This window comes from Salvelinus alpinus, chromosome 3, assembly GCF_045679555.1.
Source record: "Salvelinus alpinus chromosome 3, SLU_Salpinus.1, whole genome shotgun sequence".
Taxonomy (NCBI): Eukaryota; Metazoa; Chordata; class Actinopteri; order Salmoniformes; family Salmonidae; genus Salvelinus; species Salvelinus alpinus.
In genome coordinates this window covers 81240834-81256094 of record NC_092088.1, presented here as the reverse complement: position 1 = coordinate 81256094, position 15261 = coordinate 81240834, and the positions used below count along the sequence as shown (strand labels likewise).

The 15261-nt window shown below is 45.4% G+C and overlaps 1 pseudogene; it reads right to left on the bottom strand.

The window, feature by feature from the left end:
- Positions 1 to 1448: 1448 nt before the first annotated feature.
- Positions 1449 to 9341, bottom strand: LOC139569857 (ATP-binding cassette sub-family G member 8-like; annotated as a pseudogene).
- Between the last annotated feature and the right edge of the window lie 5920 nt (positions 9342 to 15261).

The window sequence follows — 15261 nt, the reverse complement described above, 5'->3', positions numbered from 1 at the left end:
AGAGCCTCAATTCAGAATTCTGCTCCATTCTGCTCCGTTCTGTTCTGTTCTGTTCTGCTCCGGGCTGCTCAGTTCTACTCCATTCTGGTCCGTTCTGGTCTGTTCTGCTCCATTCTGGTCCATTCTGCTCCGTTCAGCTACATTTTGGCACAGAAGGATGTCAGTGAGTTGTGTACTATTATGTTGTAATAAGCTGATAAGAGGTAGTGATTTAATAGTTACTGCATGGTAAGAGAGGTAGTGATTTAGTAGTTACTGCATGGTAAGAGAGGTAGTGATTTAGTAGTTACTGCATGGTAAGAGAGGTAGTGATTTAGTAGTTACTGCATGGTAAGAGAGGTAGTGATTTAGTAGTTACTATCACGCCCTGATCTGTTTCACCTGTCCTCCTGCTTGTCTCCACCCCCCTCCAGGTGTCGCCCATCTTCCCCATTATCCCCTGTGTATATACCTGTGTTTTCTGTCTGTCTGTTGCCAGTTCGTCGTGTTTGTTCAAGCCTAGCAGCGCTTTGTCTCAGCTCCTGTTATTCCCTAGTCTCTCTTTTTCTCGTCCTCCTGGTTTTTGACCTTTGCCTGTCCTGACCCTGTACCCGCCCACCTGACCACTATCTGTCAGGTGGGCGGTACCAGGTACCACTGTCTCTGACCCTGAGCTTGCCTGCCATTCTGTACCTTTGCTCCACCTCTGGATTACCGACCTCTGCCTGACCTTACCCTGAGCCTGCCTGCCGTCCTGTCACTTGGCATCTGCTCTGGATTATCGACCCCTGTCTTCCTTGACCTGTCATTTGCCTGCCCCTGTGTTTACAATAAACACTGTTACTTCACACAGTCTGCACTTGGGTCTTACCTTGATTCCTGATAGTACGAACTGACCATGACTGACCCAGCAGACTTGGACCAGCTCCGCAACGCCATCTCTTCCCAAGGAGCCACCATTGGTAGACACTAGGAGATGCTTCGTGGTCTGATGGAAGGGTTCCAGGATGTGGCCGAACGCATGACCTAGCATTGGATGCTTTGCGGGAGCAATTCTGTGGGTTGCCTACTAGGCAGCCGACCACGACGGTAAATCCCAGCCCCTCAGTAACCCAGCTGGTAGCAGCGCCGTCACCCCGGTTTTCGCAGGAACCCCACTTAACTCCCCCGGACTGCTACGATGGAGATTCCAGAACCTGCCGGGCCTTTCTCTCCCAGTGCTCCCTCGTTTTCGAGCTGCAGACTTCTTCGTTCCCCTCGGACCGCTCGAAGATAGCGTACACTTTTACGCTGATGTCCAGGAGGGCACTCTCCTGGGCCACGGCGGTGTGGGAGCAGCAATCCGCCATCTACCTCAGTCTGGAGGTATTTGTGGTGGAGGTGAGAAAGGTTTTTGAGGCTCCGGTGTTCGGGAGAGAGGCTGCCCGGAAGTTACCCAAGCTTCGTCAGGGCTCCATCAGTGTGGCAGACTAAGCGTTGGAGTTCCGCAGGCTGGCAGTGGAGGGTACCTGGAACCCGGAAGCGCAGTTCAACACGTTCCTGCACGGATTATCGGCAAGGGTAAAGGACGAGTTTGCAGCCCAGGAATTCCCAACGGATCTCGACTCACTCATCGGCTTAACCATCCGGATCGATGGACAGTTACGGGAACGTAGGAGGGAGAAGAGGTCTGATTGCAGTCCCAATCGCTCACTCAAGGAGACCACCTTGCCTCTGATGAACTCTGGAAGTCCCCGAGAGGATCCGCGCTTACCCGAGTTCCTCCAAGAGCCTCCGAAGACTGCCGAGTTGCCTCTTCTCTTACCACTGCATGGTAAGAGGTAGTGATTCAGCAGTTACTGAACTTGAAGCATAGGACATTATAGTACATTAACACAAAACCCTCAAATTGGCAATCAGCCAAAGTATTCACACTGCACTCCAGGAGTTCTCTCATTGACTAGGTAAACCACTTGAGTTGTTTACATCACAAACACACACACACGCACACGCACACACACACACACACACACACACACACACACACACACACACACACACACACACACACACACACACACACACACACACACACACACACACACACACACCTGCAGAGCAAGCTCTCTGTCAATGCTTTGGCCCCTAGGGGGGTGTAGAGTCAACCTGAACCTCCTAACCACAGAGATACAGAGAGAACAAATCACAGGATCAAAGCATTAATCACTACCTGTCGGAAAGGTACAGCCACACTAGGGGAGAGAGGAGGGGATGTCAAACATCAACCCCCCCACCTTCTTCTCCTCCTGCCTTCAGAGCTCTCAAATCACCTTTAACCTGACAAACGAAGTATTGAATCAATCTTTAGTATGTTTTTAACATAATTCTTCAATAATGTTCCAACCAGAGAATTCCTGTGTCTTCAGAATTGCGATGGAACAGAGCTCGCTCTCACGTGAACGCGCATGGTCAGGGCATGTTCAGGTCATGGCAGACCTGACTCATTCCTCTCTCCTTCGGCCCCACTAAACAGTAGAGGCATCAGACAAGGTTCTAACGACTGTTGACATCTAGTGGAAGCCTTAGGAAGTGCAACATTACCAATATCCCACTGTATCTTCAATAGGAGCTGAGTTGAAAAATCGACCAACCTCAGATTTCCCATTTCCTGGTTGGATTTTTTCTCAGGTTTTTGCCTGCCTGATGAGTTCTGTTATACTCACATACATCATTCAAACAGTTTTAGAAACTTCAGAGTGTTTCCTATCCAAATCTACTAATAATATGCATATTCTAGCTTTTATGGCTTTGTAGCAGGCCGACACCGTCCCCGAGGCCGGTGTCGGCGAGCTGCTGGAGCCGCACGTCAAGGGGGGGTATTGTCACAACTTCCTCTGAAGTCGGTTCCTCTCCTTGTTCGGGCGGCGTTCGGCGGTCGACGTCACCGGTCTTCGCCGATCCACCTTTCATTTTGTCTTGTTTTCCTACACACCTGGTTTACATTTCCCTCATTACTTGTTGTGTATTTAACCCTCTGTTTCCCCCATGTCTGTGTGTGAAATTGTTTGTTGTAGTGCTTGTGCACATTTTTGACTGGTGCGCAACGGGTTTTGAACCCATATATTGTATTTCTGGATGTTGTTGCTTTGATAATTAAACTGCTCTGGTTATTACCCAGTTCTGCTCCCCTGCGACTTCCCTGCCACCAGTTACGCACCCCTTACACTATTATTGCATATACTGAATATATGTCAATGAACTGTCTGCTAAATTACCATATTATATTACTGCACTGATCCAAATTATAAACGCAACATGTGCTGAGGGTGCTGTGGAGTATTTCTGTCTGTAATAAAGCCCTTTAGTGGGGAAAAACTAATTCTGAGTGGGTGGGCCTGGCCGCCAAGTGGGTGGGCCTATGCCCTCCAAGGCCCAGTCATGTGAAATCCATAGATTAGGACCTAATCAATTTATTTCAATTGACTGATTTCCTTATATAAACTGTAACTTTGGGAAATTGTTGCTTGTTGCATCATATTTTTGTTAAGGATATGTTATATTACTATATTATATTGCTATCAGGTAACTCTTTCTTTTTGACTCACTCTCTTTCCTGGAGACGTTTAAGTTTTATGCAGACAAGCTGAAAGAGAAGTTAAGGTATCTCAGCCGAGCACCGCAGTAGAGGAATAAGACTATCTGTCCTTTTGTTTTAGTTGTTTTTTAGAAGCTGTAGAAACATCTTGTCGAATACCTGGTTGTTTTATTACTTCAGTTGATTTAATCCTTTACTAATTTTGTCCCAAGAATTATCGCGATTTTGCACCAGCACAAAACTTACATCATTTTTCCATCTTCAACACCAACCCGTTTTCTAAGTGTGACTTACTAAACCTTTCAGAAGCTTTTCACGATACCCTTTACTGGCACACACATTGTTATGCTTTAATAACCTTACATTTATACATTAAGAAAAAGATGAGGAGCTGTAGAAACAAAAATAAGGAGAGAAAGAGATTGAAAATGGAACAAGCAAAAGTTGTTGATGGATATCTGCCAGACGGGTGATTTAATCTTTTGCAAAGACAAAAATAAGTCTGTCATTTAAACTAATTCACACAATATAGTACTTTGCTGCCATCCAGCAGCAGAGGGTGGTACTCCAACAAGAGCATTGGTTCGTTTACAGTCTTAAGAATGCACAACAGACTGTTTCCGTAACCACGGTTTCACCAGTCCTAGCTGGACTTCCGCTTGATAAATTAGAGCAGCATGAAACACACCACAACAGCAATGTGAACCAGGTAGCTTCCACCACCTGGACAGACACAAAGGTCAAAGATATCATTATACTTCATGGTTGGTCCTCGGGTGGTAGAGCGTGTTGTTATAACACCAGGATGGTGTGTTCAAATCCTAGGACCACTCATTTGTAAAAAGTGAATGCACGCATGACTAAGTTGCTTTGGATAAAAGTGTCTGCTAGACGATATACAGTTGATGTCGGAAGTTTACATACACTTAGATTGGAGTCATTAAAACTCGTTTTTCAACCACTCCACACATTTCTTGTTAACAAACTATAGTTTTGGCATGTCGGTTAGGACATCTACTTTACGCATGACACAGGTCATTTTTCCAACAATTGTTTACAGACAGATTATTTCACTTATAATTCACTGTATCACAATTCCAGTGGGTCAGAATTATATATACACTAAGTTGAATGTGCCTTTAAACAGCTTGGAAAATTCCAGAAAATTATATAATGGCTTTAGAAGCTTCTGATAGGCTAATTGACATAATTTGAGTCAATTGGAGGTGTACCTGTGGATGTATTTCAATGCCTACCTTCAAACTCAGTGCCTCTTTGCGTGACATCATGGGAAAATCAAAAGAAATCAGCCAAGACCTCAAAAAATTAATTGTAGACCTCCACAAGTCTGGTTCATCCTTGGGAGCAATTCCCAAACGCTTGAAGGTACCACGTTCATCTGTACAAACAATAGTATGCAAGTATAAACACCATCGCAAGTATAAACACAACGCAGCCGTCATTCCACTCAAGAAAGAGACACGTTCTGTTTCCTAGACCTTGTGAAGATGCTGGAAGAAACAGGTACAAAAGTATCTATATCCACAGTAAAACGATTCCTATATCGACATAACCTGAAAGTCCACTCAGCAAGGAGGAAACTGTTCTAAAACCTCCATAAAAAAGCCAGACTACGGTTTGCAACTGCACATGGGGACAAAGATGGTACTTTTTGGAGAAATGTCCTCTGGTCTGATGAAACAAAAATGACAATAACCAAAATTGCTTCAGGACAACAAAGTCAAGGTATTGGAGTGGCCATCACAAAGCCCTGACCTCAATCCTATAGAAAATGTGTGGGCAGAACTGAAAAAGCGTGTGCGAGCAAGGAGGCCTACAAACCTGACTCAGTTACACCAGCTCTGTCAAGAGGAATGGGCCAAAATTTCCCCAACTTTTTGTGGGAAGCTTGTGGAAGGCTACCCGAAATGTTTGACCCAAGCTAAACACTTTAAAGGCAATGCTACCAAATACTAATTGAGTTTATGTAAACTTCTGACCAACTGGGAATGTGATGAGAGAAACAAAAGCTGAAATAAATAATTCTCTCTACAATTATTCTGACATTTCACATTCTTAAAATAAAGTGGTGATCCTAACTGACCAAAGACAGGGAATTTGTACTAGGAGTAAATGTCAGGAATTGTGAAAAACTGAGTTTAAATGTATTTGGCTAAGGTTTATGTAAACCTCCGACTTCAACTGTAAATGTGATATTTCAGTTTGGGGTCTGAATACTTTCCGAATGCATTGAATGTCTTCCTTCTCTGGTCAGCTCTTTGTGTCCATCCATATGTCTCTATATCTTCCTTCTCTTGTCTTCTGTCTCTTTTCAGCTCTTCTATGATATGTGTATTTACTGTCATGGCGGAAGTGTAGTCGTCTCACACTGGAGAGCTATGGTTCTAATGACTCACATGTATGCCGTCGACGTTGAGGGTGAAGTTGCCAATGAAAACTGGGTTCTTGAGGCCCCTGAACTGGACTTGCAGCATTCCCTCGATGCCCCATTGCATGACTGAGGCATGGGAGAACCAGGATGACCACTGAGGAAAGTGACACGGGTCAGAGGTCACAGATGTTGAAGAACCACATTACACGCGAGGAAGGGTCACATATTGTCATTCTCATGGAAACTGTCATGTTTCTGAGGGATTGGGATTGCTAGTATTGCATGTTGCACCACAGAATCTTATTGCAAAAAAAGGCCTAGAACGCACCCAATGTATGAAGACTACAGCAGAGACTTGTCCTCCTCTCTCACCTCACCACATGTTCTCCAGGCAGATGACAAAGCCTCCAGTGAGGTAGAACACAGTGAACAGAGCATTGCCCATGAAGGCTGAAGTCTGCAGGGCAGGGCTGCAGCCACAAACTGCCATGCTGCAGTACACCATGAGCCAATCCAGCAGGAAGTTGTGCAGGAAGCCGTCTGGGGCCTGGTTCAGGCCAGCCAGCCAACAGATGGGCAGGCCGTAGACCAATGTGAACAGACAGCGCTCCGGAAGCTCCCCCAGGACCTGGGTGAGGCATAAACTGTCACAATCGTCAAAATAACATTCGGACCAAGGCGCAGCGTGATATGGGTTCCACATCTTTTTATTAGTGAAACGCACAAAACAATAAATACAAAGCAAACGATACGTGAAGCTATGGAGTGCTCACAGGCAACTACACATAAACAAGATCCCACAAAACACAGTGGGGAAATGGCTGCCTAAATATGCTCCCAAATCAGAGACACCGATAAACAGCTGCCTCTGATTGGGAACCATACCAGGCCAACATAGAAAAAAACAACCTAGATTACCCACCCTAGTCACACCTCGACCTAACCAACATAGAGAATAAAAAGGCTCTCTATGGTCAGGGCGTGACATAAACACACATTTAAATCAAATCAAATGTTATTTGTCACATGCTTTGTAAAACAACAGGTGTAGGCTAACAGGGAAATGCTTACTTTACGTTTCTGTATCACACTAACTGATATTCTCACTAACACCTGTTTTCACTGGATCACAGTTTACATAACATTGCTTTTGTCACTGTGAAGGGTTTTTAAACAATAGTATGAAATCCTCACTGAGGTAAGGCAAGCATTGAGCTATACTGACCCCTAATGGTTCATGTGGAAATTAACATTTTGACAACCACCGGCTTGGGGAGAAGTAGTGTGAGGGGGGAGTGGTGTGAGGAGGGAGTGGTGTTAGGGGGGAGTGGTGCGAGGTGGGAGTGGTGTGAGGGGGAGTGGTGTGAGGGTTGGAGTGGTGTGAGGGGGGAGTGGTGTTAGGGGGGAGTGGTGCGAGGTGGGAGTGGTGTGAGGGGGAGTGGTGTGAGGGTTGGAGTGGTGTGAGGGGGGAGTGGTGTGAGGAGGGAGTGGTGTTAGGGGGGAGTGGTGCGAGGTGGGAGTGGTGTGAGGGGGAGTGGTGTGAGGGTTGGAGTGGTGTGAGGGGGAGTGGTGTGAGGAGGGAGTGGTGTTAGGGGGGAGTGGTGCGAGGTGGGAGTGGTGTGAGGGGGAGTGGTGTGAGGGTTGGAGTGGTGTGAGGGGGGAGTGGTGCGAGGTGGAAGTGGTGTGAGGATGAGTGGTGCAAAGGGGGAGTGGTGCGAGGGGGAGTGGTGTGAGGGGGAGTGGTGCAAAGGGGGAGTGGTGCGAGGGGGAGTGGTGTGAATGGGAGGTTTCTCAGGGAACTGAGACAGAGTGTCCTCAGTGCATCATCATCTTACCTGATGGTGAACTGGTGTAGTCGGCCTGTCAGGCGGTCCCTGTGTTTGGATATAGTGATCACTTTCTCCTGAGGCGTGGACTGATGTGTGGCGGACAGACAAACATAATTACTTGGTCGTTACAATGATGTAAAGGCAGAAGAAGAGGTTTAATACAATGCATTGAAATGAGCACATTGAAGAAAAAAATACCATCTCTGAGAAGGTTTTAGAAATATAACTTTTTTTAGGCACTCATCTCGTGACAGCCTCCAGGGTTGTGCTTGGCTCTTCACCTGTCCCTCTTACCTGCTCCACAAACTGGGCTGACAGCACGCTAGTCCTCTTCAGACACTCAGCCTCTCTCTCAGGGCTCAGATCTACTGAGGGGATAGACACACACATGATCAGAGACACACACTGTGACACATACACTAACACACCCACATGATCAGAGACACACACTGTGACAAACCCACATGATCAGAGACACACACTGTGACAAACCCACATGATCAGAGACACACACTGTGACACATACACTAATACACCCACATGATCAGAGACACACACTGTGACACATACACTAACACACCCACATGATCAGAGACACACACTGTGACAAACCCACATGATCAGAGACACACACTGTGACACATACACTAATACACCCACATGATCAGAGACACACACTGTGACACATACACTAACACACCCACATGATCAGAGACACACACTGTGACAAACCCACATGATCAGAGACACACACTGTGACACACACACATGAATACACTCTGACTTCACAGTTTCCCCTTTCTGCCACTAACATACAGTATATCCCTTCCCCCAACCTACCATAGAAGTCAGAGGGGTTGCAGTAGCAGGGGGCAGGGGTAACCCAGGGCTGTGAAGTTTGGTACCATGTCTTTAACAGCCCACAGTAGACAGCTGAGCCAGAGGAGAGGAGCACCACCAGGTCAAAGAGCTGGAAGATGTCTGAGCATGGCTGGTGGACAGACAGCTGTACCAGTCAGTTCCCTCGGGCCAGCCGGGACAGAGTGATCACCAGGTTATGGGCCGTGAAGCTGTCCAGCCACAACGTGGGCTCATATAGGATCAGGATACCTGCACACAGAGAATGAGATAAGATTTACTGTGTTCAATACAGGGTTCTGGGTACAATGATAAACTGAAGTAGTACAGTAACATTACATAAAGGAACCAATATGAATTACAGTGTTGAGGGGAAAAAATATCCCCCATGTGGATTATATCAACTCATATAAAATAAGTCCTATTGCTATATACATTTCTTGCAATCCCTCACTCCAGCTCCCACCAGGGGTCCAGAGCAGCTGCACAGCGATGCTGACCCTCCTCCTCTCTCCCGCAGACACCCCTCTCACATAGTCATTACCAATCTGGGTGTGGGCACATGGCCGCAGACAAAGCTCCGCAATGACATCATCCACCTATACAGGATGGCCTCAAAGAGCGGACCAGAGACGGAAGACAAGATAAGGAAGATATAGAGACATATGGATGGACACAAAGAGCTGACCAGAGAAGGAAGACAGTGCATTCGGAAAGTATTCAGACCCCAAACTGAAATATCATACATACAGTTGAAGTCGGAAGTTTGCATACACCTTAGCCAAATACATTTAAACTCAGTTTTTCACAATTCCTGACATTTAATCCAAGTAAAAATTCCCTGTCTTTGGTCAATTATGATCACCACTTGATTTTAAGAATGTGAAATGTCAGAATAATAGCAGAGAGAATGATTTGTTTCAGCTTTTATTTCTTTCATCACATTCCCAGTTGGTCAGAAGTTTACATACACTCAATTAGTATTTGGTAGCATTGCCTTTAAATTGTTTAACTTGAGTCAAACGTTTTGGGTAGCCTTCCACAAGCCTCCCACAATAAGTTGGGTGAATTTTGGCCTATTCCTCCTGACAGAGCTGGTGTAACTGGGTCAGCTTTGTAGGCCTCCTTGCTTGCACACACTTTTTCAGTTCTGCCCACAACTTTCTATAGGATTGAGGTCAGGGCTTTGTGATGGCCACTCCAATACCTTGACTTTGTTGTCCTTAAGCCATTTTGCCACAACTTTGGAAGTATGCTTGTGGTCATTGTCCATTTGGAAGACCCATTTGCAACCAAGCTTTAACTTCCTGACTGATGTCTTAAGATGTTGCTTCAATGTATCCACATAATTTTCCTACTTCATGATGCCATCTATTTTGTGAAGTGCACCAGTCCCTCATGCAGAAAAGCACCCCCACAACATTATGCTGCCACCCCCGTGCTTCATGGTTGGGATGCCTCCCCCTTTTTCCTCCAAACATAACGATGGTCATTATGGCCAAACAGTTCTATTTTTGTTTCATCAGGCCATAGGACATTTCTCCAAAAGTACGATCTTTGTCCCAAGTGCAGTTGCAAACTGTAGTCTGTCTTTTTTATGTCTGTTTTGGAGCAGTGGCTTCTTCCTTGCTGAGCGGCCTTTCAGGTTATGTCGAAATAGGACTTGTTTTCCTGTGGATATAGATACTTTGTACTTGTTTCCTCCAGCATCTTTACAAGGTCCTTGCTGTTGTTCTGGGATTGATTGCACTTTTTGCACCAAAGTACGTTCATCTCTAGGAGACAGAACGCGTCTCCTTCCTGAGTGGTATGACGGCTGCATGGTCCCATGGTGTTTATACCTGCGTACTATTGTTTGTACAGATGATTGTGGTACCTTCAGGCGTTTGGAAATTGCTCCCAAGGATGAACCAGACTTGTGGAGGTCTACAATTTATTTTCTGAGGTCTTGGCTGATTTATTTTGAGTTTCCCATGATGTCAAGCAAAGAGGCACTGAGTTTGAAGGTAGGCCTTGAATTACATCAACAGGTACATCTCCAAATGACTCAAATTATGTAAATTAGCCTATCAGAAGCTTCTAAAGCCATGACGTAATTCTCTGGAATTTTCCAAACTGTTTAAAGGCACAGTCAACTTAGTGTATGTTAACTTCTGACCCACTGGAATTGTGATACAGTGAATTATAAGTGAAATAATCTTTCTGTGAACAATTGTTGGAAAAATGACCTGTGTCATGCGCAAATTAGATGTCCTAACCGACTTGCCAAAACTATAGTTTGTTATAATCTCTTAGGGATCGCGGACCGCTAGTCGTCTACATGCGACAAGATCCAGTGAAATTGCAGAGCGCCCATTTCAAAATAAGAAAATCTAAATATTAAACATTCATGAACATCAATTAAAAGCTTAACTTCTTGTTAATCCAACCGCGTTGTTTGATTTTAAAAATGCTTTATGGCGAAAGCATACCATGCGATTATCTGAAGACAGCGCCCCACATCAAAATACCTTTTCAACCAGCACCGGCTTCACAAAAATCACAAATAGCGATAAAATAAATCACTTACCTTTGAAGATCTTCCTCTGTTTGCAATCCCAAGGCCCCAGCAACACAATGAATGTTTGTTTTGTTAGATAAAGTCCTTCTTTCTATCTAAAAAAGTCTGTTTAGTTGGCGCCATTGATTTCAGTTATCCACTCCAGTGGAGTGGGGCTGGCTTACCGGGGCTGGCTTACAACATAAACAGACGAGAGATGACCTCTAGACCAGGGCTGGCCTACAACTGATACAGAATAGAGATTACCTCTAGACCATGGCTGGCCTACAACTGATACAGAATAGAGATGACCTCTAGACCAGGGCTGGCTTACAACAGATACAGAATAGAGATGACCTCTAGACCAGGGCTGGTCTACAACTGATACAGAATAGAGATGACCTCTAGACCAGGGCTGGCCTACAACTGATACAGAATAGAGATGACCTCTAGACCAGGGCTGGCCTACAACTGATACAGAATAGAGATGACCTCTAGACCAGGGCTGGCCTACAACTGATACAGAATAGAGATGACCTCTAGACCAGGGCTGGCTTACAACAGATACAGAATAGAGATAACCTCTAGACCAGGGCTGGCTTACAACAGATACAGAATAGAGATAACCTCTAGACCAGGGCTGGCCTACAACTGATACAGAATAGAGATGACTTCTAGACCAGGGCTGGCCTACAACTGATACAGAATAGAGATAACCTCTAGACCAGGGCTGGCTTACAACAGATACAGAATAGAGTTTACCTATAGACCAGGGCTGGCTTACAACAGATACAGAATAGAGATGACCTCTAGACCAGGGCTGGCCTACAACTGATACAGAATAGAGATGACTTCTAGACCAGGGCTGGCTTACAACAGATACAGAATAGAGTTTACCTATAGACCAGGGCTGGCTTACAACAGATACAGAATAGAGATGACCTCTAGAACAGGGATGGCCTACAACATATACAGAATAGACCTCTAGACCGGGACTGGCCTACAACAGATACAGAATAGTTCTCTAGAACAGGACTGGCCTACAACAGATACAGACTAGAGATGACCTCTAGAACAGGACTGACCTAAAACAGATACAGACTAGAGATGACCTCTAGAACAGGACTGGCCTACAACAGATGCAGACCATAGACGACCTCTAGACCAGGGCTGGCCTACAACTGATACAGAATAGACCTCTAGAAGAGGACTGGCCTACAACAGATCTGCAGACTAGAGATAACCTCTAGAACAGGACTTGCCTAAAACAGATCTGCAGACTAGAGATAACCTCTAGACCAGGGCTGGTCTACAACTGATACAGAATAGAGATGACCTCTAGACCAGGGCTGGTCTACAACTGATACAGAATAGAGATATCCTCTAGACCAGGGCTGGCCTACAACAGATACAGAATAGAGATTACTTCTAGACCAGGGCTGGCCTAAAACAGATCTGCAGACTAGAGATAACCTCTAGACCAGGGCTGGTCTACAACTGATACAGAATAGAGATGACCTCTAGACCAGGGCTGGTCTACAACTGATACAGAATTTTTATTTATTTTTTATTTAACCTTTATTTAACCAGGTAGGCAAATTGAGAACACGTTCTCATTTACAATTGCGACCTGGCCAAGATAAAGCAAAGCAGTTCGACACATACAACAACACATAGTTACACATGGAGTAAAACAACATATAGTCAATAATACAGTGAAAAAAATAAATAATAAGTCTATATACAATGTGAGCAAGTGAGGTGAGATAAGGGAGGTGAAGGCAAACAAATATATGTATAAATAAATAAAAATATAAAAGGCCATGGAGGCGAAGTGAGTACAACACAGCACGTAAAATAAAAACTAAAAAAACAATGGAATGGTTGGTTTGCGGTGGAAGAAAGTGCAAAGTAGAGACAGAGATAAAGGGGTGCAAAGGAGCAAAATAAATTAATAAATAAATACAGTAGGTAAAGAGGTAGTTGTTTGGGCTAAATTGTAGATGGGTTATATACAGGTGCAGTAATCTATGAGCTGCTCTGACAGCTGGTGCTTAAAGCTAGTGAGGGAGATAGGTGTTTCCAGTTTCAGAGATTTTTGTAGTTCGTTCTAGTCATTGGCAGCAGAGAACTGGAAGGAGAGGCGTCCAAAGGAAGAATTGGTTTTGGGGGTGACTAGAGAGATATACCTGCTGGAGCGCGTGCTACAGGTAGGTGCTGCTATGGTGACCAGCGAGCTGAGATAAGGGGGGACTTTACCTAGCAGGGTCTTGTAGATGACCTGGAACCAGTGGGTTTGGCGACGAGTATGAAGCGAGGGCCAGCCAACGAGAGTGTACAGGTCGCAGTGGTGGGTAGTATATGGGGCTTTGGTGACAAAACGGATGGCACTGTGATAGACTGCATCCAATTTATTGAGTAGGGTTTTGGAGGCTATTTTGTAAATGACATCACCGAAGTCGAGGATTGGTAGGATGGTCAGTTTTACAAGGGTATGTTTGGCAGCATGAGTAAAGGATGCTTTGTTGCGGAATAGGAAGCCAATTCTAGATTTGACTTTGGATTGGAGATGTTTGATGTGAGTCTGGAAGGAGAGTTTGCAGTCTAACCAGACACCTAGGTATTTGTAGGTGTCCACATATTCTAAGTCAGAGCCGTCCAAAGTAGTGATGTTGGACAGGCGGGCAGGAGCAGGCAGCGATCGGTTGAAGAGCATGCATTTGGTTTTACTTGTATTTAAGAGCAGTTGGAGGCCACGGAAGGAGAGTTGTATGGCATTGAAGCTCGCCTGGAGGGTTGTTAACACAGTGTCAAAAGAAGGGCCAGAAGTATACAGAATAGTGTCGTCTGCGTAGAGGTGGATCAGAGAATCACCAGCAGCAAGAGCGACATCATTGATGTAAACAGAGAAGAGAGTCGGTCCAAGAATTGAACCCTGTGGCACCCCCATAGAGACTGCCAGAGGCCCGGACAACAGACCCTCCGATTTGACACACTGAACTCGATCAGAGAAGTAGTTGGTGAACCAGGCGAGGCAATCATTAGAGAAACCAAGGCTGTCGAGTCTGCCAATGAGGATGTGGTGATTGACAGAGTCAAAGGCCTTGGCCAGGTCAATGAATACGGCTGCACAGTATTGTTTCCTATCGATGGCGGTTACGATATCGTTTATGACCTTGAGCGTGGCTGAGGTGCACCCATGACCAGCTCTGAAACCAGATTGCATTGCGGAGAAGGTGTGGTGGGATTCGAAATGGTCGGTAATCTGTTTGTTGACTTGGCTTTCGAAGACCTTAGAAAGGCAGGGTAGGATAGATATAGGTCTGTAGCAGTTAGGGTCAAGGGTGTCCCCCCCTTTGAAGAGGGGGATAACCGCAGCTGCTTTCCAATCTTTGGGGATCTCAGACGACACGAAAGAGAGGTTGAAGAGGCTAGTAATAGGGGTGGCAACAATTTCAGCGGATAGTTTTAGAAAGAAAGGGTCCAGATTATCTAGCCCGGCTGATTTGTAAGGGTCCAGATTTTGCAGCTCATTTAGAACATCAGCTGACTGTATTTGGGAGAAAGAGAAATGGGGAAGGCTTGGGCGAGTAGCAGAGGGGAGGGCAGTGCTGTTGTCCGGGGTGGGGGTAGCCAGGTGGAAAGCATGGCCAGCCGTAGAAAAATGCTTATTGAAATTCTCGATTATAGTGGATTTGTCGGTGGTGACAGTGTTTCCTATCTTCAGAGCGGTTGGAAGCTGGGAGGAGGTGTTCTTATTCTCCATGGACTTTACGGTGTCCCAGAACTTTTTTGAATTTGTGTTGCAGGAAGCAAATTTCTGCTTGAAATAGCTAGCCTTGGCTGTTCTAACTGCCTGTGTATATTGGTTTCTGGCTTCCCTGAAAAGTTGCATATCACGGGGGCTGTTCGATGCTAATGCAGAACGCCATAGGATGTTTTTCTGTTGGTTAAGGGCAGTCAGGTCAGGAGAGAACCAAGGGCTATATCTGTTCCTGGTTCTAAATTTCTTGAATGGGGCATGCTTATTCAAGATGGTGAGGAAGGCATTTTTAAAAAATGACCAGGCATCCTCTACTGACGGGATGAG